The sequence below is a fragment of the Bubalus kerabau genome, chromosome 4 (assembly GCF_029407905.1).
Source record: "Bubalus kerabau isolate K-KA32 ecotype Philippines breed swamp buffalo chromosome 4, PCC_UOA_SB_1v2, whole genome shotgun sequence".
NCBI lineage: Eukaryota > Metazoa > Chordata > Mammalia > Artiodactyla > Bovidae > Bubalus > Bubalus kerabau.
In genome coordinates, this window is record NC_073627.1 from 125,220,071 (window position 1) to 125,247,023 (window position 26,953).

The following is a 26,953-nucleotide window of genomic DNA, read 5'->3' on the forward strand; positions in this document are numbered from 1 at the left end:
CCCAAACCCATGTCCATTGAATCGGTGATGCCATCCAGCCATCTCATCCTCTGTCGTCCCCTTCTCCTCCTGCCCCCAATCCCTCCCAGCATCAGGGTCTTTCCCAATGAGTCAGCTCTTCGCATCAGGTGGCCAAAGTATTGGCGTTTCATCTTCAACATCAGTCCTTCCAGTGAACACACAGGACTGATCTCCTGTAGGATGTAACTGTAAGTAAATCCTAATGTAGTCATCTTAGACTGTGAATTTTTATATCTAAATTTCAGCAATGTTCAGGCTACAGTTGCATTGTTCTACTGTCTAGATTAGTGGTTCTCAAAGTTTAGCATCCATAAGAATCACCCAGAAAGCTTGTATATAGATTTCTGAGCCCTATACTCAATTCTTGAATTTTCCTTTTAAACAAACTCTCAGGTGATGCAAATGCTGCCAGTCTATGGAACACACTTTGAATAGCGTTGGGAAATCCAGATTTTGTCACCAACCATCACCATCAGAATTATTTTGGATGTATAGAACAGTATTTTAGAGAACTTTTTAAATATTCAGATTGCCATGATTCTCCTCACACCTACAGAATCAGGATTTCTGAGAATCTCAGAAATATGAATTTTAAGAAGCTCCTTGAGTCATTCTTATGCACATTCAAGTTTGAGAGTGACCTAATCTAGTGCTGTCCAACAGAACCCTCTGAGATGATGGAAACGTTACATACTTGCTCTGTCCAGCACAGTAGCCATTAGCCACATATAGGTAGCAAGCACTCGAAGTGTGGCTGCTCTAAGGAACTAAATGTTTTTAATCTTACTTTCTTTTAATTAAATGTACATGTAAATTGCCACTTGGGGCTAGTGGTTGCCATCTCAGACTACGAAGGCCTAGATTTTTTAAGCTTACTTTCTTAAAACTGGAGTTTCTGTCATGGCAGAAGGGGAGACCCAGGTGTTCCTAGGATCCCACTCTTTTCTGCTAGAGCAATCCCTCGTTGTTTACCTTGGGCTTTCATTTGATTTTATGGTTCCTCAACCTACTGGAGTCCATGCCCATACAGGAACAGCCCTAAAGCTCCTGTGAAAAATAAATCAAGTGCTTGACAAAATTTTTGAATGAATGGCACATACTTAGGTTAATGGAATAATTATTTACCTGCCAAACAATTATGCCTTGAGTCAATTTTAATGCTCCTCAAGGGATTGCCAATACATTCACCAACTTATTATCTCATTAATCCTCATAACGACTTTATAAGTAGGAAAAAGGATTCAAGTTATTATCCCCATTTCACATGCAGAAAAACTGACTCTTAAAAGAAGTGAGCAGTCTCTGAAATCTCCCCAACAATTCCTATATGAGATGTTATTATTATTATTATTATTATTTTGTACTTATCCTGTGTAAGTAATTAAGGTTCCTATACTCAAGGACAACTCAGTAGTACTTTAAAAAGCAATTTACTTGCTTTGGCATGTAACAGTTCATGAAGCTGGAACCTGGCCCCTAAGAAAAATAGTACAAACCCAAACTGGACTCAGATATTCTAGGTCTTCTAGAGTTTCATAGCACAGCCACAGGCTGCCAAGTGAATGAATGAAAGATAAATAGATACATAGAATATTTATTTAGCAGAGAGATGTCCAAACTGGCATAACAATGTACATACTAATACATACTAATAACATACGTACTAATTATATTTTTTTACATTTTTTTCTTTTAAGAATCACAGTAGGGATAGGAAGATTGTTTTGAGTAGCATAGAAAATGGGAGATTGGAGATGGGATAATAAGAATCTCTCTCTCCAGATGACAAATTTCAGGTCCTCCCCAGGTGATTTAGTTGCATAGCAAGATTTATGCCTCAGGCACCATCCTCAACTAGACAGACTGAGACAAGACCATAGGCCATCGAAGTCAAAGGCATGAAATAATAATTAGCTACAAGTAGCCCAAGGAGACTCGAAAGTGCTGTCAGAGTCCAAAATTTGCAAAGCCAGCTGCCGCTTCACTTTGCTTTATACAATGTCATTTGAGTTACCTACACAAAGCCTAAAGGAATGTAAAGCAAAGATCTCATGGATAGGTTTGCCCTGCTGGGAGGAGAGAAAACTCCCAGTGGCCCCGCTCGCTTTCTTTAAAGCAGAGCTTCCTCTCAGTAAGAGGTAGGGAGGGCAGATTTTTATGGATGTTGGGGGGCAGGGAAAGGGAGAAGGAGAGGGAGATGAGTGCTTGAAATTGGGATAGCATCCCAGTGTTTAAAATGGAGAACACCTCCAAGAAGAGAGGCCCTGGGTAGACTTTATTCACTTAATAGACTTTAAGTGCCTGAGGACACAGTACAAACTTGTATCACATTATCAGACAGACCCCCTCACGGCATCAGTGTCGGCTGAGGCTCATGAATATGTAAATACTATATGTATCTTGGAAACATGCTTGACAAGAGAATAGCTAAAATGAACTGATTCTAGTTATAAGCCCATCAGCCTGCCATTCTTTATGTTTGAACAGGCAGGCTATTGCTAGGTGACAGATCATTAAGGCTATCTACTCAGTCAGCGGAAATGAAGAAATAATTTGTTCCTAATAACCTTCAGATGACCTCCCAGGCAAAAGGGAGTCTTTAAAGTGCTGTCTCTGCTGATACGTGTCAGGCAGCGCGTGGGGTTCTTCAGGCCCCGCAGTCAGAGCAGGGCGGCTGGTGAAACAGATTAATAAACACCTACTGACAGGGACATATCGGGAAAAGATCTCATCACCTGCCATTATTGGGTTGATGAATAATTCAGAGCTCTCCATCAGAGCTGGGAATTTCAGGCTGTGCGGAGCTCTGTACGCACAGGGAGGGGGAGGCACAGAGACTCTGATCCCCAGCATTAAATGGAGGCTGAGGTGCCACACTTCTGTCCCAGATTGTGTAGGCATCGAGGAGAGGAGGGTGGAAACGCAGAAAAAGATTTGCCTCCTCAGGAGGTGACTGGTAGGGTTGAGGCCAAGAGCCAGTGGAAAACTTCTCAAAGACACCCCACCGTCATAAGAAGTTTAGTGGCCAGGATGGCCCGGCTCTAATCCGCCCATTACTGTTGTTGGTGAAAGAGGCCTTGGCCTTCATTTCTTCACCTTGCTGGTGGATTTCAGAAGAACACATAGGTCAATCTCTCCCACGCAGCCCTCATTCCTTGGGTACTTCTAGAATATTTATTTATTTGAGTACCTACCCCTCCGCCTCCGTCTTAGTTGAAGCACATGGGCTCTTTTTTAATTGCAGCATGCAGGATCCTTGGACTTAGCTGCAGCATGCAAACTTTTAGTTGTGGCACGTGGGATCTAGTTCCCTGACCAGGGATTGAACCCAGGCTCCCTGCATTGGGAGTGCAAAGTCTTAGCCACTGGACCACCAGGGAAGTCCCATTCCTTGGGGACTTACTCTTGCCCCCATTCCCACTTTCTCTGCATCTGTGAGGAATTATTTGCTTTCCATATGTGATCACTGTAACAGCTTTGGGGTCAGATAGGATTTTTGGGGACCTTGTGACCATCTCTATCTACCAGCTGTGTGATCCTGACCATACTATATGACCTCTCTGGGACACAGTTCCCATCTGTAAAATGGACTCAATAATGTCTGATTCAGATAGTTACTGGGAGGTTGGGCAAACAACTATGCATGGAGAGGTCTTAGTCAAAGGCTTGTACTAACCAATGCCCACTTTCTACTGGGGACATATATTGGCTTCCTTCATCTATCCATCTGTTTTTTGACCAGAGACATGGCAGGAAACAAGTTGTACAGGCAAATTTAATAATTCAAGGAGAGTTAAATAAAGAGGCCATTTCCATAGGTGCAGGCAGGGGTTAGCAAACCACCTAGGGATAGTGACATGCCCCAGACCAGTTTCAGCAGAGATCCCTCTAGACCTTAAGGGGTAGGAGGAGAAAGCCAGCTGCTTAGGATGAGAGATTTACTGCCAGATAAAGCCTTCTGTGGAAGGTCCTGGCCAACCAAGGTGTCCTGGCATGTTGGGAGCGCAGAACAAGTAGTCTCATGCTCCTGCCCTCCAATCCCTGCCAGGGGCTTCCTTTTACAGACCCCAACTGGGTGCCAGAAAAGAGGTCTACTGACAGGTCCTTAAAGGTCAGCTGCCTGGGGCATAGATTGAATCTGTAGGAACAAACAGAAGAGATCCAATATATTCGCCTGACTGATCTGATAGTCTGCACTTAATTCATCTATGGTTCCTTTCAATGTGTGTGAATTAAAAGCAAGGCAAAATAAAGGGCTTATCTATGCATTCTAGGACCTTCTAGACTAGACTAGTTGGGGTGAGGGGGAAAGAGAATAAAGAGAAGGAGAATTGGAATAATATAATGGAGTCAACAAAATTTAGGTCATCATGTAAATCATCGCATATCCTTTACAAAGTTACTCTCTCTGGTTCTGTTACCCATAGACTTTGTACAACTTGATGTCACAGAATTTTCCTAAGATGGAGTGAATGACCTGAAGCATGATAATTGAGTAATTCCATCAGTGATTTTCTCTTCCCATTCTCAAATAAATAATGGCATGGGAGACAAAGATTGTCATTCCTTGGAATGCAATCACACAACATCTTCTCCTGAATTTGAACTTGATTTAGAGCTCATTGTGCTTAAAAAAAAAAAGAAAGAAAGAAAGAAAAACACTTTTGTTGAAATGAACACATCATTCAGAGCTTATTTAATCATTCTGATTCAACCCAATTTGAGTTTTACTGGGCTGGGGCTTTTTGACTTTAGTCATGAGGTAGGAGAAAATGTGATGTCTTGTTCCTAAAAGATAAGCACAAAAAAGCCTCTGGGAAGAAAAATAGAATGACTGTGTGTAGATCTTTGAGAGTCAATCAGCTGTAATAAAACATCATTTTAAAGAATTTTGTTAATTGGCTTAGAGATAAAGTGCATTTCCAAAACATTTGGCTTCAAGAAGTAGAGTGAACATTAGGGCATATTTGATAATTCTAGTGCTGAGAGCAGGCAGAATGAGACTAGAGAAGATAGAGAAGTGAGCAGAGCTGCGAAGCACAATGCAAACACAGCAGGCATGACCGTAAATTGGATACAATAGAAAGTCTGGATCATCTGAATTTCTATCCATCTGCGTTATTCTCTTCCTTGAGCATTCTGAATACCTTTGGTTCTAGTGTATCTTGTATGGAACCCTTAGAAATAGCATGCTAGAGGAAGAAGTCTCCCATCAGGTCTCAGATGGTATTAAAGAATAAATTGGTCATTTATTGGTCATTTGATTCCAGAATCAATATGGAATACATTCATTCATTTATTAATTAACTCATATTTTCAAGAAATATTTATTGAGGACCTATTAGATTCTAGAAACTCTTCTGAAAATATGTTTCTGACTTACATTGATACCATATGTGCATATGTGGTAAGTTGCTTCAATACTATTTGACTCTGCAGCCCCATGGACTGTAGCCTGCCTGGCCCCTACGTCCATGGGTTTCTCCAGGCAAGAATACTGGAGTGGGTTGCCATTGCCCTCCTCCAGAGGATCTTCCTGATCCAGGGATCAAAGCCACATCTCTTATGTCTCCTGCATTGGCAGGCAAGTTCTTTACCACTAATGCCATTGATACCAGAGTCAAGGGAAGTCCCTGAATTTTAAATGATGAAGTATAACCAACCATGAGAGGATCAGCAGAGAGAGTATCCCAGGCAGACAGAAGGATACAAAGGCCCTGGAAGTCTGACCAAGCTTGGTCTGTGTGAGGAGCATGAGGGCAATGTAGCTAGAGGGTGGTGAGTCCAGGTTGCAAAGCCTAAGACTGGAGAGGAAGGAAGAGAGCAGGCCATGGGGCTTCATGGGGGTGCTCACTACCACATCTCCAGACTCCAGATAATGAGAAAAAGCACACTGCAGCAGGAAGTTCAACACCTTAAGTCTTCACCTGCAACCTTGCATCGTGATTCAGCAGATGAAAACAGCAGGGCCAGCACAGACAGTGTGATGTGAAGGTGCCTCGGGGGTGTGGTTAAGCCACAGCAGAGTTGTGCCTAAGGTACGTCTCCTCTGCCGTCCTTACTTTGTTATCCAATATTTGCATTTGTATTCATAGTTTTGATAGGGAATGGTCCAAAAGGCCATGCTTTACCAACACCTTCTCCTGAGGCTTCCTCATGGGACAGGCAGCTCTGATTTTAGAAAGGGACACAACAGACTGGGTAGCCAGAAGTACCCGGCCTATCCACACATGAGGGAGTTGGAGGAGCACCCTTGCTCAGGAATGGAGAAGGGTCCCAGCACCTCAACTACTCACATGGCCTTTCTCTTCTACAAGACTTATTTTCGCTGTTGGATTGGAACTTGAAGAGAACACCAGGATATATTTTCTGAACTTTTGATTTTTCTCGTGAGTTAATTTCAAACACCTTCAAAAATATGATTTCTCTTCTGTACACTGACAGGGGGAGAGTCGGTCTCCTTTAGAAATGTGTCTGAAAATGAATAAGTGAGTATGTTATTTCTGGAGAAGTTCCACTGATCACTTCTGTTCCCATTTTGGCTGTATTCTCCTCTATGTTGCTCATTATCTGAAAGTATCTATTTGCTGCTGTTGTTGCTTTTCCAGTAAATCACCTCTGGGCTCTGCCATGCAATGGAAACATTTTCAAATGCAGGCCCATTAGTGTAATCAGTAGCCATTACTGCTTAAAGCAAGTCAGTTACTGAAGTATTATAAGCAGTTAAACTTGACAGGAAAGACACTAAGCTAAAGAAAGCAGGGTGGGGGGGGGGGGAGTAAAGATTTGTAGAGAATGTCAAAATGGAAAACCAACCGTTTTTTGTCCCTTCCTTCCCTACATCTTTAGATGTAGAATGATGAAGAGTTTCTTACACCAGTAGGATTAAGACATCTGCTGGGAAGGAAAGTGACACCAGGCATAGAGTCTGGGAAAGTAAATCCTAATGAGGGCGACCATACGTTCTGGTTTGCCTGGGAAAGTCCAAGTTTCCACCTGTTCTTCTGGCACAGTTGCTAACAATTTTCTCCCTTCACTTTCAAAAGTGTCCTATTTGGATGGTCAATTATGTGGTGGCTCTAGTCCTAATTCTGCCTCTTCCACTAAGCAGGTATATGGCTCTGGATAAATCCCTCACCTCTCTGGACTTGGCTTCTCAAGAGTTTGGATGAGATTGTAACTAAGGTGCCCTTTATCCCAATATTCTATGGTCCCATTAAGGATGAAAGAAGGAAATGTAGAGTTTTGTAGATTATGGAATGTGTGTACTTGTAGGTAAAGAATATCATTTATTTCTAAGGGGAAGGTTTGCTTCCTGGTTTAGTACAACTGCTTTTGTCTTATCTAACAAGCATTTGTTGATGATGGTTGGCACTACACTTAAGATCTTAAATGTATTATCTTATTTAATCCTAACAAACTACCTTGGTTTCTATCTTATATGGACTGATAGTCACTTCAAACAATCTTTCAAATCTAAGTGTATCTGACTGTTAAATAGTGTTCTTAACCACGATGCCACATCTAGGATACTTTGAGCAAAAGCAAAGAAAGTACTCAGTGTATCAGTCGGGATAGGCTAAGGTGTGCTGTAGTAACAAAACTCCACAATCTTTCTGGCTCACAACATTTATTTTCCAGTCATGTTACACACTGGAGAAGGCAATGGCACCCCACTCTAGTACTGTTGCCTGGAAAATCCCACGATGGAGGAGCCTGGTCGGCTGCAGTCCATGGGGTCGCTAAGAGTGGGGCATGACTGAGCGACTTCACTTTCCCTTTCACTTTCATGCACTGGAGAAGGAAATGGCAACCCACTCCAGTGTTCTTGCCTGGAGAATCCCAGGGACGGGGGAGCCTGGTGGGCTGCCGTCTATGGGGTCGCACAGAGTCGGACACGACTGAAGCGACTTAGCAGCAGCAGCAGCATGTTACGCACTCATCAGAGGTTATCTGGGGGCAGTGCTCTGTGCTACTCTTTCTCCAGAACCTAAGCTCGTTGATTAGCAATCTCCTGCTGTAGCCACATCTGCACGGTAGCCCCAGTGCATTGGTAGAAGAAACAAGGCAGCGTGGCAGATTGCACACGGGCTCTTAAACCTTCATCCAGAAAAGACCACATTGCTTCTGTTCACAATTCATTGAGCACAATTTCATCAACTCAAGTCAGATGACTACCCCTAACTGCAAAAAGACAGGAAGTAAAAACCTACAATGGACCAAAAATAACAGGAAAAGCACTTAGTGACTGCCACACCAAGGTAGTCCTAGAACAAAAGGTCTAAAGTCCCTCTCACAGCTTTAAAATTTTCTGAGTTTCAATCACTGCTAAGCAACATTTCATAGAACTAGGTGTGCAGTGTTTACTCTATTTCTCTATGCTTTATTAAGCCCTTTGTTATCCACAGACTTACTAGCTCATCTCTGTTAAAAAAACATTCTTTCTATCCAAATAAGCAGATAGAATTTAGAATGATATGGATATAAACTACCCCTAATCCACTTATGCCCCTCCTCTCAGGTCTCAGCTGTATCCACTATGCAACTGAGAGATGACAGTTCAGTGAAGGAAAGGTGTGTTTACCTCAGGAAAGAGTGTCTTTATGACACTGATCTGCTCTGATGAATCCACTAATGTGAAATTTCTGACCCAATAGGCAGTGATTGCACAGCTCTGAGACTCCTCTCATTATTCATGAAATATGTGCCGTGCAGTGTCAGTGCTCTCCCCGCAGACTCGCTGCCAAGCAATTACTCATTTCCATCACTTAGCTTTTTTATTATTATTATTTTTCAGTGGGTGTCTATATATTCACTACACTTCAAGAAGCAAAGCACAGTCCCAGAATGAAAATGATGCTTGTCTTGTTTGATTTTAAATAGAAAAGCACTTTAAGTCCTTAAAAATTGATGTTGTTTTAAACTTTACAGCAAGCAAGAGAGGAAACTGGTAGCTGCAGAAATAAATGGAGAGCAATCAGGATCATTTCCACTGTTACACATATTTGCTACCTAAGAGCTGCTGGAGGGACTTATATGTCCTGATGTATTTCTCTGATTCCCCCCAGGAGCCCTTGAGAGGAACAATGAACCAGAAATGGTTACAGAGTTCTGGTTGAGGTCCATTGTCAGAGGCAGGAGTATTCATGTACAGAGGCCCATGCTTAGAAAACGGACAGGTTCCAGGAGCCATGTCCCCTTCTCATCCCAATGTTTGCTTGTATAACCCTTGCAGATATAAAGTCTAATGGAAAAGAATGGCTGCCTTTTACTGCTATGTGATAGAATTTGTGCAGAGCATTTGTATCCTGGAACAACTAAGGAACATTCCAACACCAGATTTAATAACAGAAGAGTTTTGGAAGTGTGAAACTTCACTGAACAAAAAGTCCTCAATCCTAAGCTTCAGTGCTCCTGCGTGGGTAGTCTTCTCAGATTCTGTAGCCAGTTGCAGTGATGACCCCAGCACTTCACAGTCCCCATATCCACCCCTTCTCACATGAATTTGTGGTTACTTATTAAAAAGATATAGTCCCTTTCTCCATTTCTTGAGTGGCAAGCTGGTCTTATGACTTCCTCAGCCAGGAATTGTGCAGAAGTGATAGCAGGCCAATTTCGAGTCTATGCCTCGTCCTTGTATGTTGCCACATGACTTCTCTTACCCCTTACTGTCACCATGGAAACGTGCCTGCACTAGCCTGATGGAAGAAGAGAAACACAGAGCAGCTCTAGCCCTAGTTGTCTCAATGAAGGTCAGACAGACTAGCTGATGGCCAGCTAGTCTGACCTGAGACCCATGAACAAGCCCAGCCAAGATCAGCAGAGCCACCTAGCCAAAACCCCAGCTGACCCCAGGCATGCAAGAAATACATGTCTATTGTTTATCATTAAAAAGTCTTGTGACTCTGTTATACAAATTTCATAAATAACTCACTCAAACCCCATCAGGAAATTATGATTTTCTTTTTTTCCCCTCTCCCACACCTCACTCTGTTATATTTTATTTACTTTGGACTTTCAATTTTCTTCAGTTTCTTTACTCTATTTCACATATTATTATTAAGTACATATTATTATGCTGGACAGCACAGGTAATATAGGCACTGGTGAATCAGGGAATTTTCGCTGAATACAGCAGTTCCCAATTTTTATCTCAGCTTACTTAGTGGATAGTATTAATATGTACAAGACTCTCAAAAGCAAACTTGGACTCCTGAACAATTCCTGGTACATTTGTTCTTTCTCTACCCATATCTCCTATACCTAAGATATTGCACTTGAAAGCTGGCAAATTGAAGCAGCACTAAAAGACTTGAAACATATCATAGTGTCACCTTGAATCAATGTTGTTATTTTACCTACCTTTCGTTGCTGATTGCTATATCCTGGGTTTTAATATCCCAGATGAGAACAAGTGGCCTAGTGAAAGGAGAATGCTGACATCCTGGGTATTAACTGCAATCCAAAGCATATTGAAAGAAGAGCTTAGCAAAAATATAAGCAACAGAGTGTGGCAGGAGGTCTCAGAAAGGAACAAAACATCCCACCTTGGGCACATAGGGATGCTTCCCAGAAGGGTTGACATCTGATCTAAACCAGAGTTTTGACAGAGTAAATTAAATCACTTCATTAGCAAGAAAGCACTCTTTATCCCACCTCCTGTAATCCCAGATGTCCCTCCAATCCTTTTGAATGGTTTCAGTCGAGGTTGAAATTTCAATCAAAGCAAAGAAATTGCACATTATTGCTGCACCTTACTGAGACAGGTGATCGGAAGGTAACAGTTTGGACTCTGGAACTCTGAGCCCACCCTCCCCTGACTATCGCTATGTCTCCCCAGAAGGATGTTTGAGAAGTCAGCCTTCCTGTCTTAGGAGCCAGATCTACCAGTCCTCTGTCACCTGGCTAATGACAGAGTTGGGAAAGATACGGCTTTCTTCTCCCTGGGTTAATGTTTTTTCTAATTTATTGAATGTTTGATGATCTTTAGATGTCCCTTCTAACCTTGGCTTCTGAATCATGTTTTCTTTTGAGTCTTGCCTGCCAGTCTAATGGAAGGATTTGTAGACATGATGCCCCCAACTCCTGCTTCAGAGGACCAGATCATAGGAGTCAAACCTGATCTTTACAGAGGCCTTAGGGATTCTAGAGGACTTCAGTTTAAGAAAAACTCTTTCCCTGTTTCCTCCTTCCATGTCTATCCTAGAAAAGTGTGATCTTTCAGTTTTGCTGTAAGGCGCAGGTCTCCCAGGTGGTTTGCTCATTATGTGATGGCACAGGAAGGAGAAACAACCCTCCATTGGAAGTAGGGATCAAAATGAGAGCGATAAAGTTCTATAGAACAGTGTTGCATAAAGGAGGAGACCTGGAAAGGTGGATTCTTTCATGTAGTTTGAAAAAAGCGAGCTTCACTGGCAGGTGAAGAACCTACATGGAGCCTTTGCTCCCCTCTAGAGAACCACAGTGCAGACTTTTAAGAGCAAAACTAGACTATCCTCTACAGTTAACAGTTCATTTGAGAAACAGCTGCTGGCCTGCTGCTTGGCCCTAATAGAGACTGAATGTCTGATGATGAACTGTAGACTTATAGAGTACCTTGTTACCATGATGGCATTCCACATAAGGTGCTTCTGACCAGGGAATCCATTAACGGTGTCTGATACACCAAGCCATAAACGTGGGCAGGCACAGTAGCACTGCACCATCAAGTGGGAATGCTCTGTTAGAGCGGCCCCATGAATATGTGGCTCAAATTTTCGTGATTCCTACTTTTGCTATACTCCCTCCTTTCTCTCAGCCTACCCCTATGACCAGCTGACCAAGGCCAAAAATCTCATGCTTGCTTTATGACGATTTTGCATGAAAAGCTGGCAGCATCTACAAGTAGGCGGTGGTGACACAGCCTGACTTGAGCGGCCTGAAGGACATGGTGAGGGGACCTCCTGCAAGTAGGCAGAACTTTTGAGCAGTGTACCTGGTTATTCTTCTTTGCCTAGAAAGAGAGAAAGCAAAGTATGAAACTATGCGGATTCAAGGGCATTGTCTAATGGTTTGGTTGGATGATTATGCACTTGAAGGAATACTATTAAATGTTAGTGGAAGAAGGTTTGGGGAGAAATCAGTGTATAGGTCTCTCAGAAAAGACAAAATATGAAAAGATCTCTATGTCTCACAACAAAGAAGTTTAGAAAAAGAATAGATACATAGTTTTCTGTACACCTGATACTATCACAACACTGTTAATCAGCTATGTTACAATGTAAAATAAAAGGTTTAAAACAATAAAAGAAAGTAGATCTCTACAAATTAATCAAAAAAGATGAAATAGAAAAAAAGCAGAGAAGTTTAATGATCCTGCTTTTTTAGTGAGCAGGACAACCTATTCTGTGGTCAGCCTCTTTTCTGAGTGTCCCCATCTTTGCTCATTGGGCTCATAGAATCAGTGGCCATGTCAGGAGGGCTGAAGATTACGTGTGGACTCAGCAATGTGAACTCCTAGTTGTCAAGCCTACACCACCTGCTCGAGGCCACCCGGTACATCTGCAGAAGCAATAGCTGCACAGAGGTGACAGTTCCCCAAGGATACCTCCTGAAGCTCCCCCTACATTGTTCTGCTTTGGTGGTTGGACAGGCTGGTTTCTCATATTTCTCTTCAGGTTCTGACTTCAGGAGATTGCTAGTGGGCCTCACAAGGATGTATTAACAATTCTTTTTTCGTTCCTTCAGCTTTTACTTCCAGATTTTCACCTTCCCGGCAGGGGCAAGGGGCCACATTTGTCTAAGGTCTAATTTCCATAATTTATTGACGGTGGAGAGTGAAAAAGTTGGCTTAAAGCTCAACATTCAGAAAACAAAGATCATGGCATCTGGTCCCATCACTTTGGGAAATAGATGGGGAAACAGTGGAAAGTGTCAGACTTTATTTTTTGGGCTCCAAAATCACTACAGATGGTGACTGCAGCCATGAAATTAAAAGGCGCTTACTCCTTGGAAGAAAAGTTATGACCAACCTAGATAGCATATTCAAAAGCAGAGACATTACTTTGCCGACAAAGGTTCGTCTAGTCAAGGCTATGGTTTTTCCTGTGGTCATGTATGGATGTGAGAGTTGGACTGTGAAGAAGGCTGAGCGCTGAAGAATTGATGCTTTTGAACTGTGGTGTTGGAGAAGACTCTTGAGAGTCCCTTGGACTGCAAGGAGATCCAACCAGTCCATTCTGAAGGAGATCAGCCCTGGGATTTCTTTGGAAGGAATGATGCTAAAGCTGAAACTCCAGTACTTTGGCCACCTCATGCGAAGAGCTGACTCATTGGAAAAGACTCTGATGCTGGGAGGGATTGAGGGCAGGAGGAGAAGGGGACGACAGAGGATGAGATGGCTGGATAGCATCACTGACTCGATGGACGTGAGTCTGGGTGAACTCCGGGAGTTGGTGATGGACAGGGAGGCCTGGCATGCTGCGATTCATGGGGTCGCAAAGAGTCAGACACGACTGAGCGACTGATCTGATCTGATTCCCATAACACTCATGAGAGCTTTGCTTCCCTAACTGAACCCAGGCTGGTAAATGAGGATTGGGATGAGGGAGTGTACTGTGTGTTTTATCCATGTGAGGCCCTTCAAGTCATTTTCAGGAATGACTCTTATGTGCAGCTTGTCTACACTCTGAGAAGTGAGGAGGAAGACATATCAGAAATCTTATTTCCTAAAAGGAAATTTTCAAAATCTAAAATAATGTTAAAATCTTTCTTTGGTGGTGAGACTATATATGATTTATGTTTTCATCTTTTTCTCCTGCTACTATAATTTTTCCATAAGAAATAGTTTTGATCTATTACTTGATTAGCAAAAAATAACAAATTTTGTTTCAAATAAAATCAGGAAATTTTAAAAGTTCATATACTTGGTGACATATACATATACTACAGCATAATACAAAATCCATTTGTTGAATAGAGTTGAATTAATCAGTTTGCACCCAGTGTATACCAAGAACAGTTAGTTACTAATTCAAAATACACCCCAGCTTTCTGTAATTCAAACAGTATATAAGACAAACTGAATATGTTAGTGAGGATCCTTCCACTATAAGAGACTTTATAAGGTTCAAGTATGGTGGTTTATTGTAAAAATACATAAGACAATAAAATTGCTGGAATTCTTAATTGTTCCAGATTTCATGGTGGCACAAAGTGCAGGAGATCGTTTGGAACCTTGGCCTGAATTAACATTCATTTGGCTCAGAAACAACTGTTGGGAACCTAGGAGAAAGTTATGGGTCTTCATTCATAAATTTTGCTAATAGATAATACAGATTCTTTCTGAGCTTTCTTTGTGTTGACTCACTATTAAAGAAAATTAGATCATTTATAAGAAAAATCTATCTCATTTTTTGTATACTACAAGTATTTTATCATATGAGCAATAGGGAGCAAGCAGGAAAGTAAACTGAGGTTTGAGATTGAGATTAATAATAAAACAGCCTGGAAACAGGGTGAAAAGAGAGAAGTCACAGAGGCAGAGGAGACACCTAGGCACCTAGTGTAATAACCTAGGCCAAAAAGTAATGTATTAAAGTCTCCCACTATTGTTGTGTTATTGTTAATTTCTCCTTTCATACTTGTTAGCATTTGTCTTACATATTGCGGTGTTCCCGCGTTGGGTGCATATATATTTATAATTGTTATATCTTCTTCTTGGATTGATCCTTTGATCATTATGTAGTGACCATCTTTGTCTCTTTTCACAGCCTTTGTTTTAAAGTCTATTTTATCTGATATGAGTATTGCTACTCCTGCTTTCTTTTGGTCCCTATTTGCATGGAATATCTTTTTCCAGCCCTTCACTTTCAGTCTGTATGTGTCCCCTGTTTTGAGGTGGGTCTCTTGTAGACAACATATGTAGGGGTCTTGTTTTTGTATCCATTCAGCCAGTCTTTGTCTTTTGGTTGGGGCATTCAACCCATTTACGTTTAAGGTAATTACTGATAAGTATGATCCCGTTGCCATTTACTTTATTGTTTTGGGTTCGAGTTTATACACCCTTTTTGTGTTTCCTGTCTAGAGAATATCTGTTAGTATTTGTTGGAGAGCTGGTTTGGTGGTGCTGAATTCTCTCAGCTTTTGCTTGTCTGTAAAGCTTTTGATTTCTCCTTCATATTTGAATGAGATCCTTGCTGGGTACAATAATCTGGGCTGTAGATTATTTTCTTTCATCATTTTAAGTATGTCTTGCCATTCCCTCCTGGCTTGAAGAGTTTCTATTGAAATATCAGCTGTTATCCTTATGGGAATTCCCTTGTGTGTTATTTGTTGTTTTTCCCTTGCTGCTTTTAATATTTGTTCTTTATGTTTGATCTTTGTTAATTTGATTAATATGTGTCTTGGGGTGTTTCGCCTTGGGTTTATCCTGTTTGGGACTCTCTGGGTTTCTTGGACTTGGGTGATTATTTCCTTCCCCATTTTAGGGAAGTTTTCAACTATTATCTCCTCAAGTATTTTCTCATGGTCTTTCTTTTTGTCTTCTTCTTCTGGGACCCCTATGATTCGAATGTTGTAGCATTTAATATTGTCCTGGAGGTCTCTGAGATTGTCCTCATTTCTTTTAATTCGTTTTTCTTTTATCCTCTCTGATTCATTTATTTCTACCATTCTATCTTCTAATTCACTAATCCTATCTTCTGCCTCTGTTATTCTATTATTTGTTGCCTCCAGAGTGTTTTTTATCTCATTTATTGCATTATTCATTATATATTGACTCTTTTTTATTTCTTCTAGGTCCTTGTTAAACCTTGCTTGCATCTTCTCAATCCTTGTCTCCAGGCTATTTATCTGTGATTCCATTTTGATTTCAAGATTTTGGATCAATTTCACTGTCATTATTCAGAATTCTTGATCAGGTAGATTCCCTATCTCTTCCTCTTTGGTTTGGTTTGGTGGGCATTTATCCTGTTCCTTTACCTGCTGGGTATTCCTCTGTCTCTTCATCTTGTTTAAATTGCTGAGTTTGGGGTGTCCTTTCTGTATTCTGGCAGTTTGTGGAGTTCTCTTTATTGTGGCGTTTCCTCGCTGTGTGTGGGTTTGTACAGGTGGCTTGTCAAGGTTTCTTGGTTAGGGAAGCTTGTGTCGGTGTTCTGGTGGGTAGAGCTGTATTTCTTCTCTCTGGAGTGCAATGAAGTGTCCAGTAATGAGTTATGAGATGTCTATGGTTTCGGGGTAACTTTGGGCAGCCTGTATCTTGGAGCTCAGGGCTGTGTTCCTTTGTTGCTGGAGAATTTGCTTGGTATGTCTTGCCCTGGAACTTGTTGGCCCTTGTGTGGTGCTTGGTTTCAGTGTCGGTATGGAGGCGTTTGATGAGCTCCTGTCAATTAATGTTCCTTGGAGTCAGGAGTTCCCTGGAGTTAGGGTTTGGACTTAAGCCTCCTGCTTCCAGTTATCGGTCTTATTTTTTCAGTAGTTTCAAAACTTCTCCTTCTATACAGCACCATTGATAAAACATCTACGTTAAAGATGAAAAGTTTCTCTACCGTGAGGGTCACCCAGAGAGGTTCACAGCGTTACATGGAGAAGAAAAGAGGGAGGAGGGAGTTAGAGGTGACCCGAATGAGATGAGGTGGAATCAATAGAGGAGAGAGTGGGCTAGCCAGTAATCACTTCCTTATGCGCACTCCACAACTGGACCGCTCAGAGATGTTCACGGAGTTATACAGAGAAGAGAAGAAGGAGGAAGGAGACAGAGGTGGCCAGGAGGATAAAAGCGGGGAATGAAAAGGAGGGAGACAGATCCAGCCAGTAATCAGTTCCCTAAGTGTTCTCCACCATCTGGAACACACAGAAATTCACACAGAGTTGGGTAGAGTAGAGAGGGGTTAGGGAGGAGACACAGGCGACCTGGTGGAGAAAAAGGAGAGTCCAAAGGGAGAGAGAGCAGTCAAGCCAGTAATCTCGCTCCCTAGTGAAAAATGGGTACTGAAGATTGGGTTTTTAAAGGTACAAAATTGGTAACAAATACATAAAAGCAAAAATTAAAAATCTAGAGTAGAATTTGGAATTTCAAAAATATGATGTTAAAGGAAAGAAGAAGGAAAAGAAAGAGAGAAAAAACAAACAAACAAAAACAAACAAGGTCACAAAAATTATAAAGAAAATATAGGTACAAAATTGATAACTAATACCAAAAAGCATAAATTAAAAATCTAGAGTAGAGTTTGGAATTTCAGATATACAATGTTATATAAAAGAAGAAGAGAAAGAAACAGAGAAAAAAAAATAGTCACAGAAATTATAAAAAAAACTATAGGTACAAAATTGATAACAAATACCAAAAAGCTAAAATTAAAAATCTAGAGTAGAGTTTGGAATTTCAAAAATATGATGTTAAAGAAAAGAAGGAAAAAAAAAAGTCAAAAAAATATTAAAAATATATATATGAAGTTTGCTTTAAAAAAAATAGGGTCTTTTTTTTTTTTTTGCAAAGTAATAGGTTATAAAAGTGAAAATTAAAGGAATAATAGAGGACTTAAATTTTTTTTTAATTAAAAAAAGAAACAAAGAATGATTGTAAAAATAGTAAAAATATATCTAGGACTTTCTCTGGTTTTGTTGTGAGTATTGTGGGTTCAGTTCATTTTTGGCTAGTTCCTTGGTCTGACTTATATTTCTCAAGATCTATAGGCCCCTTCCTATGTAGTCGGTACTAACCACAGGGTTTTAATCTATTGCCTGTAGCTTCCAAGGCGGTTCCCTCTGTTATAGCTTCTTCTGTTTGCTAGTCTCTTCGGTGTCTGGTTTCCACCCTGACACAAAGGGGACGGTGGAAGACACTTTTTTTTTTTTTTAAGGCTCGACTTGTTCAGTTGCGCTGTGGGGAGGGAGGGAGGGATGCTGCAAACAAATAACACTGGCGTGTGCTCGCAGTGCCTCAGCCACACTGGGTCTGCCCCCGCTCACGGCACGTGTAGCTTCCCTGCCCACACTGCTCAGGCTCTAGGTTGCTCCGCCAGGAACCATCCGTGGCTGGCCCTGGGCTGCCTGCACCTCCCAGGTCCAAGCTGCTCAGGTTCAGGCACTCCAGTAGTCCTTAGAGGCCCAGACTCGGTTGGGCCTGCGTTTTGTGCCCTTCCCAGGTCCGAGCATCTCAGGTGATGAGGTGTTTGGCGAGTGCGATTGCTGCAACTTATCGCCTCCTGCCACTCGGTTATCTGGGTGTACAACCGGCGCACCTTCTCAGGCAGATGTTGACCGTCCAGACCCCCAAGAAGTTTTAGTTAGCAAAGAAGCCTGCTTACAGTTTTATAGATAATGTCTCGCTGGGGCTGTGATTACCCTCTTCTGACTCTGGCTGCCTGTCCCCGGAGGGGGATGGTCTGCAGCCGGCTATCTCTGTTCAGTCCTTTGTTCCGTGCGCGGGCCTGGTGGTGTCTTAGGTTAGGGCTGGATTTTTGCATGGTAGATATCCCACAGTCTGGTTTGCTAGCCCAAATTATTTCGCTCAGATAGCGCTCAGGGTATTCAGACCAGATCCTTACTCTAAGCTATGCAGCCCGCGCCGCGCCTCCCTGCCCAGCCCCCGCTTGCTAGTGGCGTGTGCAGGCCCCTGCGCTGCTTCTCCGCTGGGGGAGTTACCATAGGGCTTACAATCTGCAGGTTTTAATTGTTTATTTATTTTTCCCCCCTTTATGTTGCCCTCTATGCTTCCAAGGCTCGGCACAGATTCAGCAGTTAGAAGGTTTCCTGGTGTTTGGAAACTTCTCTCTTTTTAAGACTCCATTCCCAGGATGGAACTCCGTCCCTCCCTCCTTTGTCTCTTTTTTTGTCTTTTATATTTTTTCCTACCTCCTTTCGAAGACTTGGGTTGCTTTTCTGGGTGCCTGATGTCCTCTGCCGGCATTTAGAAGTTGTTTTGTGGAATTTACTCGGCGTTTAAATGTTCTTTTGATGAATTTTTGGGGGAGAAAGTGTTCTCCCCATCCTACTCCTCCGCCATCTTAGCTCCTCCTTCCAAAAAGTAATGTAAACCAACTCAAGAAACTGGCAAGCAGAACCAAAAGTTATGCTGAAGAAACTATTAATAATGAAAGTATCACATTAGCCTAATTAGAAGCCTATTTGTTTAATGAAAAGCTGCATTTTATTTTCAAAGAGTAAAGAAAGGTTGGCCTTGCTTTTAGTCAGACATTCTGTGGGATTTTCAATCCTATTGATTTGTTAATTACAGATTTCTTCCTATCTGTCTGATAAGGCAACTTGATAATTCCTGATCATAAGAGTGCTACATTTGAATGACCAGTTAACCATAGCACTGGTTAACCGTAGACAAGGCTGTGCTACAGAAACAAATAACTCCCAAATCCCAGTGGCTACAAACCACAGAGTAGTTTCTCCTTCACATACAGGTCCATCACAGGTCAGCTGTTCTGCAGCTCGAGGATCAGGCTGAAAGATCAGCCGTCTGCCAACACTTACCTTTCACTGTGATCAAGGGAAAAAGTCAGTAGCCAATCATATACCAGCTTATAAAGCATCTGTCTTGGGAAGAGCAGTATACTTCACTGGTCAAAGTAAATCATATGGCCCCACTCACCTTTTAGGGAGTAAGGAATTGCAGCCCTACTGTGTGTCCAGTCAGAACCAGAAATATTTCTGTGAACAGCTCTAATGTTCACCCCTTTGGTTATGGCTTCTTTAGCAGTGTTATCTTGGCTGCCTTGAATCTCATCAACTACTTAGAGATCAGAAAAAAAGACTTTAAAGTAAGACTCCACCTGCAGCAGCAAGTAGTGACGCTATTAATTCCCACAAGCTTAGTTAGGAAGCCCTAAGGTCTTAGCTATTTATATAGTTGCAAACACCCAAGACACTTCCTGACAGATTATGGATGTGGAGTACAGTAATAGCCTTAATAGAATTTCCGTTCTGGTTTCTGTCTTGTCAGGAATCTTCCCTGCGGTCTACCTAGGGCCTCCCAAGCTGTATCCAGGGCTTGTTCTTCACCTTCAGCCCTGCTGTGCAGTGACTATTAAGCAGCTGTCCTCTCCTACTGTGGGGATGACTGTGTGTCCACAAGGCGTTGTTAGTGCAGCAGCGTATGCTAGGGGAGCACTTGGGAAGCGGGCTAGATGGAAAACAGGGGGACTTAATTGAATTAGAAGCACACACACAGGATATTCTGGTCTGCAATCTTTGCAGCCCCCTCTCTGTTTGGCAGAGAAAATCTGTCTCCTTTCACATGATCTGCTAGCACTTGGGGTTTATTCTCTGCACCTTCTATTAAATCCAGTAGCCATCTCTTATTCTCTTGCATCCTCACATTCTATAAACCAAAGAAGAAATGATGGTCTTTTGGCAAGTTCTGCAGTCCTTTCCAGAAATAAATGAAAAGCAGTTGTGCTCAGAATGAATGAGGGCCTTAGGACATCTCACACACTGGGTTCCACCTTGCTTTGCACCTGCCAGCCCTCTAGGTAAGGGTTCCCACACTTTCCTGATGATAAGAAGCAACAAAGGTACTGGTTAAAATATAGACTGCCCAGCCTATCCTGGGGAAGATATGAATCAGAAGCTTTGGATAGGGGCCAGGAAAACAATTTAAAAAACACTTAAGTCTTATTTTCAGGAAACTTTGGGAAACACTGACCAGTGTGTGTTCCCTTCCTCTTAAAATACTTGGACATTTTTTCTGTGAGAGTGGAGAATGATACCACCAAACCTTTCTCAAATAACCTCAATCCATCTGCTCTCTCCTATGATAAACATCTCTAGCCTCTAGTTATATCATATCTAGTGAACCCTCATGTAGCCTCCCAGGTGGCTCAGTGGTAAAGAATCTGCTTGCCAAGGCAGGAGGCCCAGGTTCAATCCCTGGGTCAGGAAGATCCCCTGGAGAAGGAAATGGCAACCTACTCCAGTATTCTTGCCCGAGAAGTCCCATGAACAGAGGAGCCTGGCAGGCTACCGCCCATGGGGTCACAAAGGGTTGGACACGATTTAGTGACTAAACCCCCACCGCAGAGTACTTTCATATAGCGTTGGGCTATCATCTAGCTGTTTCACTAGGTATGTTTAGTTTCTTCCTAAAAGTAAAAATTCCCAAAAGTCAAAAATAATATCTCTACTTTGTTTTGTCTTCCTCTTCCTCCTCAGATACCTAGCATCATCTGTCTCTATCTCTACATCTATCTCTATCATCTGTTTATCTTTCCATTAGAATGTAAACTCTATGAGGGCATGCAACTTGCATCCTCCACAGCATTTAGAACTGTGCCCAGCATGTATTAGGTACTCCAAATAAATGAGTCTTGGCTTGTGGGTCAAATTAATAGGAAAGTCTTAAACAAGTCTGAGACATCTTAAATGTTATAAGGTTGCTGCTCTCCTGACTGCTTTATCAACAGGACAATTCCCTTCTTTTCTCCTTTACCCTCTCTTTCCAGCCCTTGCCTTTTCCTCTGCCTAAGCTATCCTAAAGAGCATTTACCTAATCTAATGCATAGAGAAATAGAAGCCCAGGGCTAAGTACAAGCAGTGTACAGTTTTTATATTTGCCACCCTGCAATCTATTCCTCTTCATTTTGTTAACAGAAGCCCTTTTAGGGAAACATCTCACCTCTATACTGAGGTAAGAGTGACCCAGACCTGACCAATTAGTATATGCCCTGGCCTCAAGTCTTTTCCAGGCAGGCTATGACCCCTGGGTCTAGTCAGAGTTTGGGACTTTGCTGGTACATGGGCAAACACTGGCTCCTGTACTGCTAAGGTTGCCAGCCTAGAGATCATGGGGCTCTCCTGTGGAGAGTGCCTGCCTGAGATTGAAACGAGCACAGGGAAGAACAGGACAAAGTGCTAATCAGAAAAGAAGACAGTCATGGAGAGAGTCATGGTACATGGGAACATGAGCCAAGGGACAGGTTACAGGCCACACTTGCTCTGTGACCTCTTGCAGGCCAGAGGTTTTTCTAAATGCTCTTCCATGCTCCTTTTATACATTCCACACTCAAGCTACCAAGCTATGAGCAATAGACTTGTTTCCATGCTAGTCTGTGAGCTTCAGCCTGAGAGCCAGCTGGATTTTCCATAAGTTGCATCCCCACACCTAGCACCCAGCACATGGAGGTGCTCCATGATCAGTGCACAGTGGTAACACGGTTCCAGGTGTGCATAGGTCGATCATAGAGTTCAGCTCTGAGTTTCCTGACCTGAAAACACAAGGGATGTGCTTCTACCAAAAATGAGAGCTACTTAGGGAAAACTGCTTCTTGATTTCTTGACCTTGCTGGGCAGAGAAGAGTCGACTGTGAACAGAAATTGTTGGCCCTGCTCCATCTCCTCACAGATGACAGCCTCTGGCCAGTTTGTGAGGAGACGCACCACTGAGAGGCAGACAGCAGCCCACGCTCCTGCCAGCTGGGCTGTTTCTCTGCAGGCCTCTGAGAGGCTTCGAGAGATGGGGCATGACAGAGAGCCAGGCCTGTTGCTCTGCTCACTGGAGGATGCCCGAGGCGGCTGGGATGACCCTTTGCACACTGTGGGAAGCAGAAGGAGGGGTTCAGCCCCCAAAGGAAGAGAACAAGAGGGTAAAAAAGAGAGCAAGTAGAGGTTTTGGGTTTTGGTTTTAGCGACTATGCCTGAGAAACCTGACAGCAAGCATCCCTCTGTGAGTATGTAGATCCCACTGGATGGAAATGCGGACTGGGGCACGGCACCTGGCTCCTTTATTTTTCTTCTTTCTTTTCTCATGTAATAATACTTCCCTCCAATTCTCACAAAAAGTTAGTAAAAATAGCTGAAGTTTTCATTTGAGAAGCATTTTGAAGAGACCAGTCAAAAGGCCACTTTGCCATATCTTAGCTATTGTGAATAATGCTGCCATAAACCACGGTAGCACTTACATCTCCTTGACGTACTTACTTCAGTTACTTTGGATATATACCCAGAAATGATAATGCTGGATCATATAGTGATTTTATTTTTAATTTTTTGAGGAATCTCATATGATTTTCCATAATGGCTCTACCAATCTACATCCCCACTGACAGGGTTTTTTTGTGTGTGTCCATTGGTGGATGAATAGATAAAGAAATTGAGATACAATACAAACACATAAACAAACACAGACCCCATAACACACAAATACAATGAAATATTAGTCAGTCTTAATAAAGAAGGAGATACTGCCATTTGTGGCAATATATTTAAACTTGGAGAACATCATTTTAAGTGAAAAAAATCAGACACAAAAAGAAAAAGACTACATAATCTCTCTCATATTTAGAGTCTAAACTCATAGAACCAGAGAGTATAATAGTGGTTAGCAGGTCTATGGCATTGAAGAAAATGGGGAGAAGTTGGTCAAACGGTACAAAGTTTCAGTCATGTAGAATGAGTAAGTCTAGAGATCTAGAGTATGGCATGATGACTATTGCTAATAATAGTGCATTGAATACTGGAAATTTGCCAAGAAACTACATCTCAGGTGCTCTTACCACACATATGCAAAATGGTAACTGTGAGAAGGGTGTGTTAATTAAGTTGACTGTAGCAATCATTTCTCTATGTATATTTGTATTTCAAAAAAGCATGTTGTACACCTTAAAATGTATAATTTTATTAAAGAAAGAAAGCCACATTTCCTTGCTAACCAATTCCTGAGTAGAATTTCCATAAGATTTTTCTTCCCAAAAGGAAGAGGCCAACTTTACATTCTACTTCATAGAAACCCTCCCTTTGAATCATCACATTCCCTCATATCTTCTTTTTGCCTTGGCTGCATTTTCTTCTTTGAACTCATGTTGAAATCATGCCCAAAGCATGGATAACAAGTTGCAAGCAGGATTGTGGGCATGAAACAAATATTGCACCTAAAAAGAAATGCCAATGTACACAATTCAGGCAATTGGATGAACATTTCTATCCTCTCAGAAAACATTTTGATGAATAAGATTCCTTCCTGGGCCAACATCTCTCTCACTCTTTGTATCATCTTCTTAGCTCTGCTAGACTTCCTTCTTTTTACTGCCTTCCCTGAATGCAATCTAATCAAAGTTTATGTGCAATAAATAAAGGTGGCTGAAGGTTCCTAGGATGTGGATAAAGCCAAATTCCACAGTGCTAAAGAAAGAAGTAACACTTAGTGAGAGGAGCTAGTGAACAGTTCCTCTCATCCAGCTCTTGAGGAAGGAAAGATGAATAGGATTCCTGTTGGATGTGCCCAACCGTTAAAGATCTGGTGTCTTACTTGCTTCTTTGCAAAACATGCTCATAAAACACAAGCAGATCCCTAAGGGGAACTCTCATGCTCTTTATGAATGTTAACAATTTTCTAATCACTGATATAATGTTCACATAATAGCTTCTATTAACACAACAACAAGTTTTGCAACATGCCCTACATTTGTTTGATGCCTTTTGGTATTTCCATCTCATGACAGTGATGAAAAAGAATCTCATATCTTTCTTGATATTTTGAGGTAATTATTCCCAGTTGCTATAATACAAACTGGTTTGGCTTCAGTGGAAATCCCACAAATAGTGACAACCTGATATTTGCTAGCACTTGATCTCAGAAACAAGAATACTGTTATAAGTCTACTGTTATACACTTTGCTGCTGCTGCTAAGTTGCTGCAGTCATGTCCAACTCTGTGCTGCCCCTTAGACGGCAGCCCACCAGGCTCCTCTGTCCCTGGGATTCTCCAGGCAAGAACACTGGAGTGGGTTGCCATTTCCTTCTCCAGTTATATGCTTTATGGAAACGTAAATGTAAACTGTTAATAAACAGTCTACAAAGTGACATTGACAATTGTTAAATTATGTATTCCAGAGACTAGTAGACTTAAGCTGGGTGTAACTCCCGAAAGGAATGGCCAGTTTAGGTAACACACTCCAGTCTCTCAGCTGATTGAGTGGAAAATTATAGAGTGTTAGTCACTCTCAGTCATGTCCGATTCTTTGCGACCCCATGGACTATAGCCTGCCAGGTTTCTCTGTCCATGGGATTCTCCAGGCAAGAATAGTGGAGTGGATTGCTATTCCATTCTCCAGAGGATCTTCCTGACCCAGGAATCAAACGCTGCTCTCCTGCATTGCAGGCAGTTCTTCACCATCTGAGCTACGGAGGAGTTCAAGTGTATTCCCTGTACAGGGAAGCACAGAGTTGTTGTTGTTGTTTAGCATAATTTATATTGCTTTTTTCCCTCACCCACAAAACTTTTTCCTCAAATATTTTAATAAGTAACATTAGCTATAATTTGTACTTCACAATCTAACAGGGAATTCCCTGACAGTCCAGTGGTTAGGACTCTGTGCTTCAAGTGCAAGGGGCCTGGGTTTGATCCCTGGTTGGGGAACCAAGATCCCACACGCTACAGGCAGTGCAGCCAAAAAAATAAGTGAGATGTGAAACTAAGATATAATCCTGGATATTTAAAAAAAGAAATGAATGAGAGAAAATGGACTAAAAAAAAAAACTAACAAATACAAATATCAATGATAAACTGCAAATTTATCATGTTTTATATCATTTTTATTTTTAGCTTTCCTTGGTAATAATGATGATAGTAGTAACTAGTTTTAGGCAGTTATGTGTCATAACATTAATCCTCATAAAACATCATTGACTAGGTATAACTACATCTATGTCGTAGAAGAGGGCATAGAAAAAAGAGGTTTTGAAAGTCTAGAGGCAGCAACATGTTGGACCTGACACACACCGGCCTCTGAGAACTAATTGTGTGCATCTCCCCCAACTTTGTATGCGGTGTCATCACATGGTAGCTTAAAATTGGCCGCCATGCAAGTATTTACACTATGAAATTTAGCAAACACTACAAGCCAGGATACCCTCTCCCCTAAAAGCTGGTTACTAAACATTAATAAGCACACTACTAGTTACAAAACTAGTAAGTAGCTGAGTTGAGATTTAAACTGTTCTGTGTGACTCCAGGCTGCGGGGGGAACCCTGGATTAAAAAGTCAGGAGACTTCTGTACTAGTTTGCCATGGAATTTTATGTCCTTAAGCCGATCCCTTCATGTGTCTACCCTGCATTTGATCATCTGCAGCATCCAGCTCTTAAATATCTAGATAATGACTGCAACTATGAAGAATCCTTGAAGGGCATGATCCATATATTCTTATCTGTTAAGAACAAGAATTCTGAGCTTTGATAATCACCTTCCCCCACCATTACCATGTTTACTTAGTAGAATGAAAGAGAAGGCATTCCTTCTCCCCATCCCCTCTTCTCTAATTCCCCTTCCCCTGGGCTCTTTTGAACTTGGTGTTGGAGAAGACTCTTGAAAGTCCCTTGGACTGCAAGGATATCAACCAGTCCATCCTAAGGCAGATCAGTCCTGGGTGTTCATTGGAAGGACTGATGTTGAAGCTGAAACTCCAATACTTTGGCCACGTAATGTGAAGAATTGACTCATTTGAAAAGACCCTGATGCTGGGAAAGATTGAAGGCAGGAGGAGTAGGGGACGACAGAGGATAAGACGGTTGGATGACATCACCGACTCAATGGACATGGGTTTGGGTGGACTCTGGGAGCTGGTGATGGACAGGGAGGCCTGGTGTGCTGTGGTTCATGGAGTCACAAAGAGTCGGACACGACTAAGTGACTGAACTGAACTGAACTGGGCTCTTTGGTAAGGTCCTCTTAGAAGCAGACTCTGAATCAAGGATTCACATGCAAGTGATTTCTTATGGAAGTGCTCCCTGAGAAACCAAACCAAGAAATGATAGGGAGCAGACTAGGGATGGGGAGGAAGCCAAGCAAAGATGTGATTTCAGGAGAAATCCCATAGGAGCCCAGGAGTGTACATTACATCACAGTTTGGCCTCAAGTTAAGGGAGCTGGGTCTTTGTGCCACCAGCATCCCACAGAGCCACTGGCTATATGGGAGGGGAATTAACAAACTCCCAGACATTTTGATCTA

At 42.0% G+C, this 26,953-nt stretch overlaps 1 non-coding gene across 1 annotated transcript; it reads right to left on the reverse strand.

Moving 5' to 3' along the window:
- Positions 1-3,328: 3,328 nt before the first annotated feature.
- TRNAG-CCC (transfer RNA glycine (anticodon CCC)) lies at positions 3,329-3,401 on the reverse strand. Its single transcript has one exon. It is a non-coding gene; the product is annotated as a tRNA-Gly (tRNA).
- Between the last annotated feature and the right edge of the window lie 23,552 nt (positions 3,402-26,953).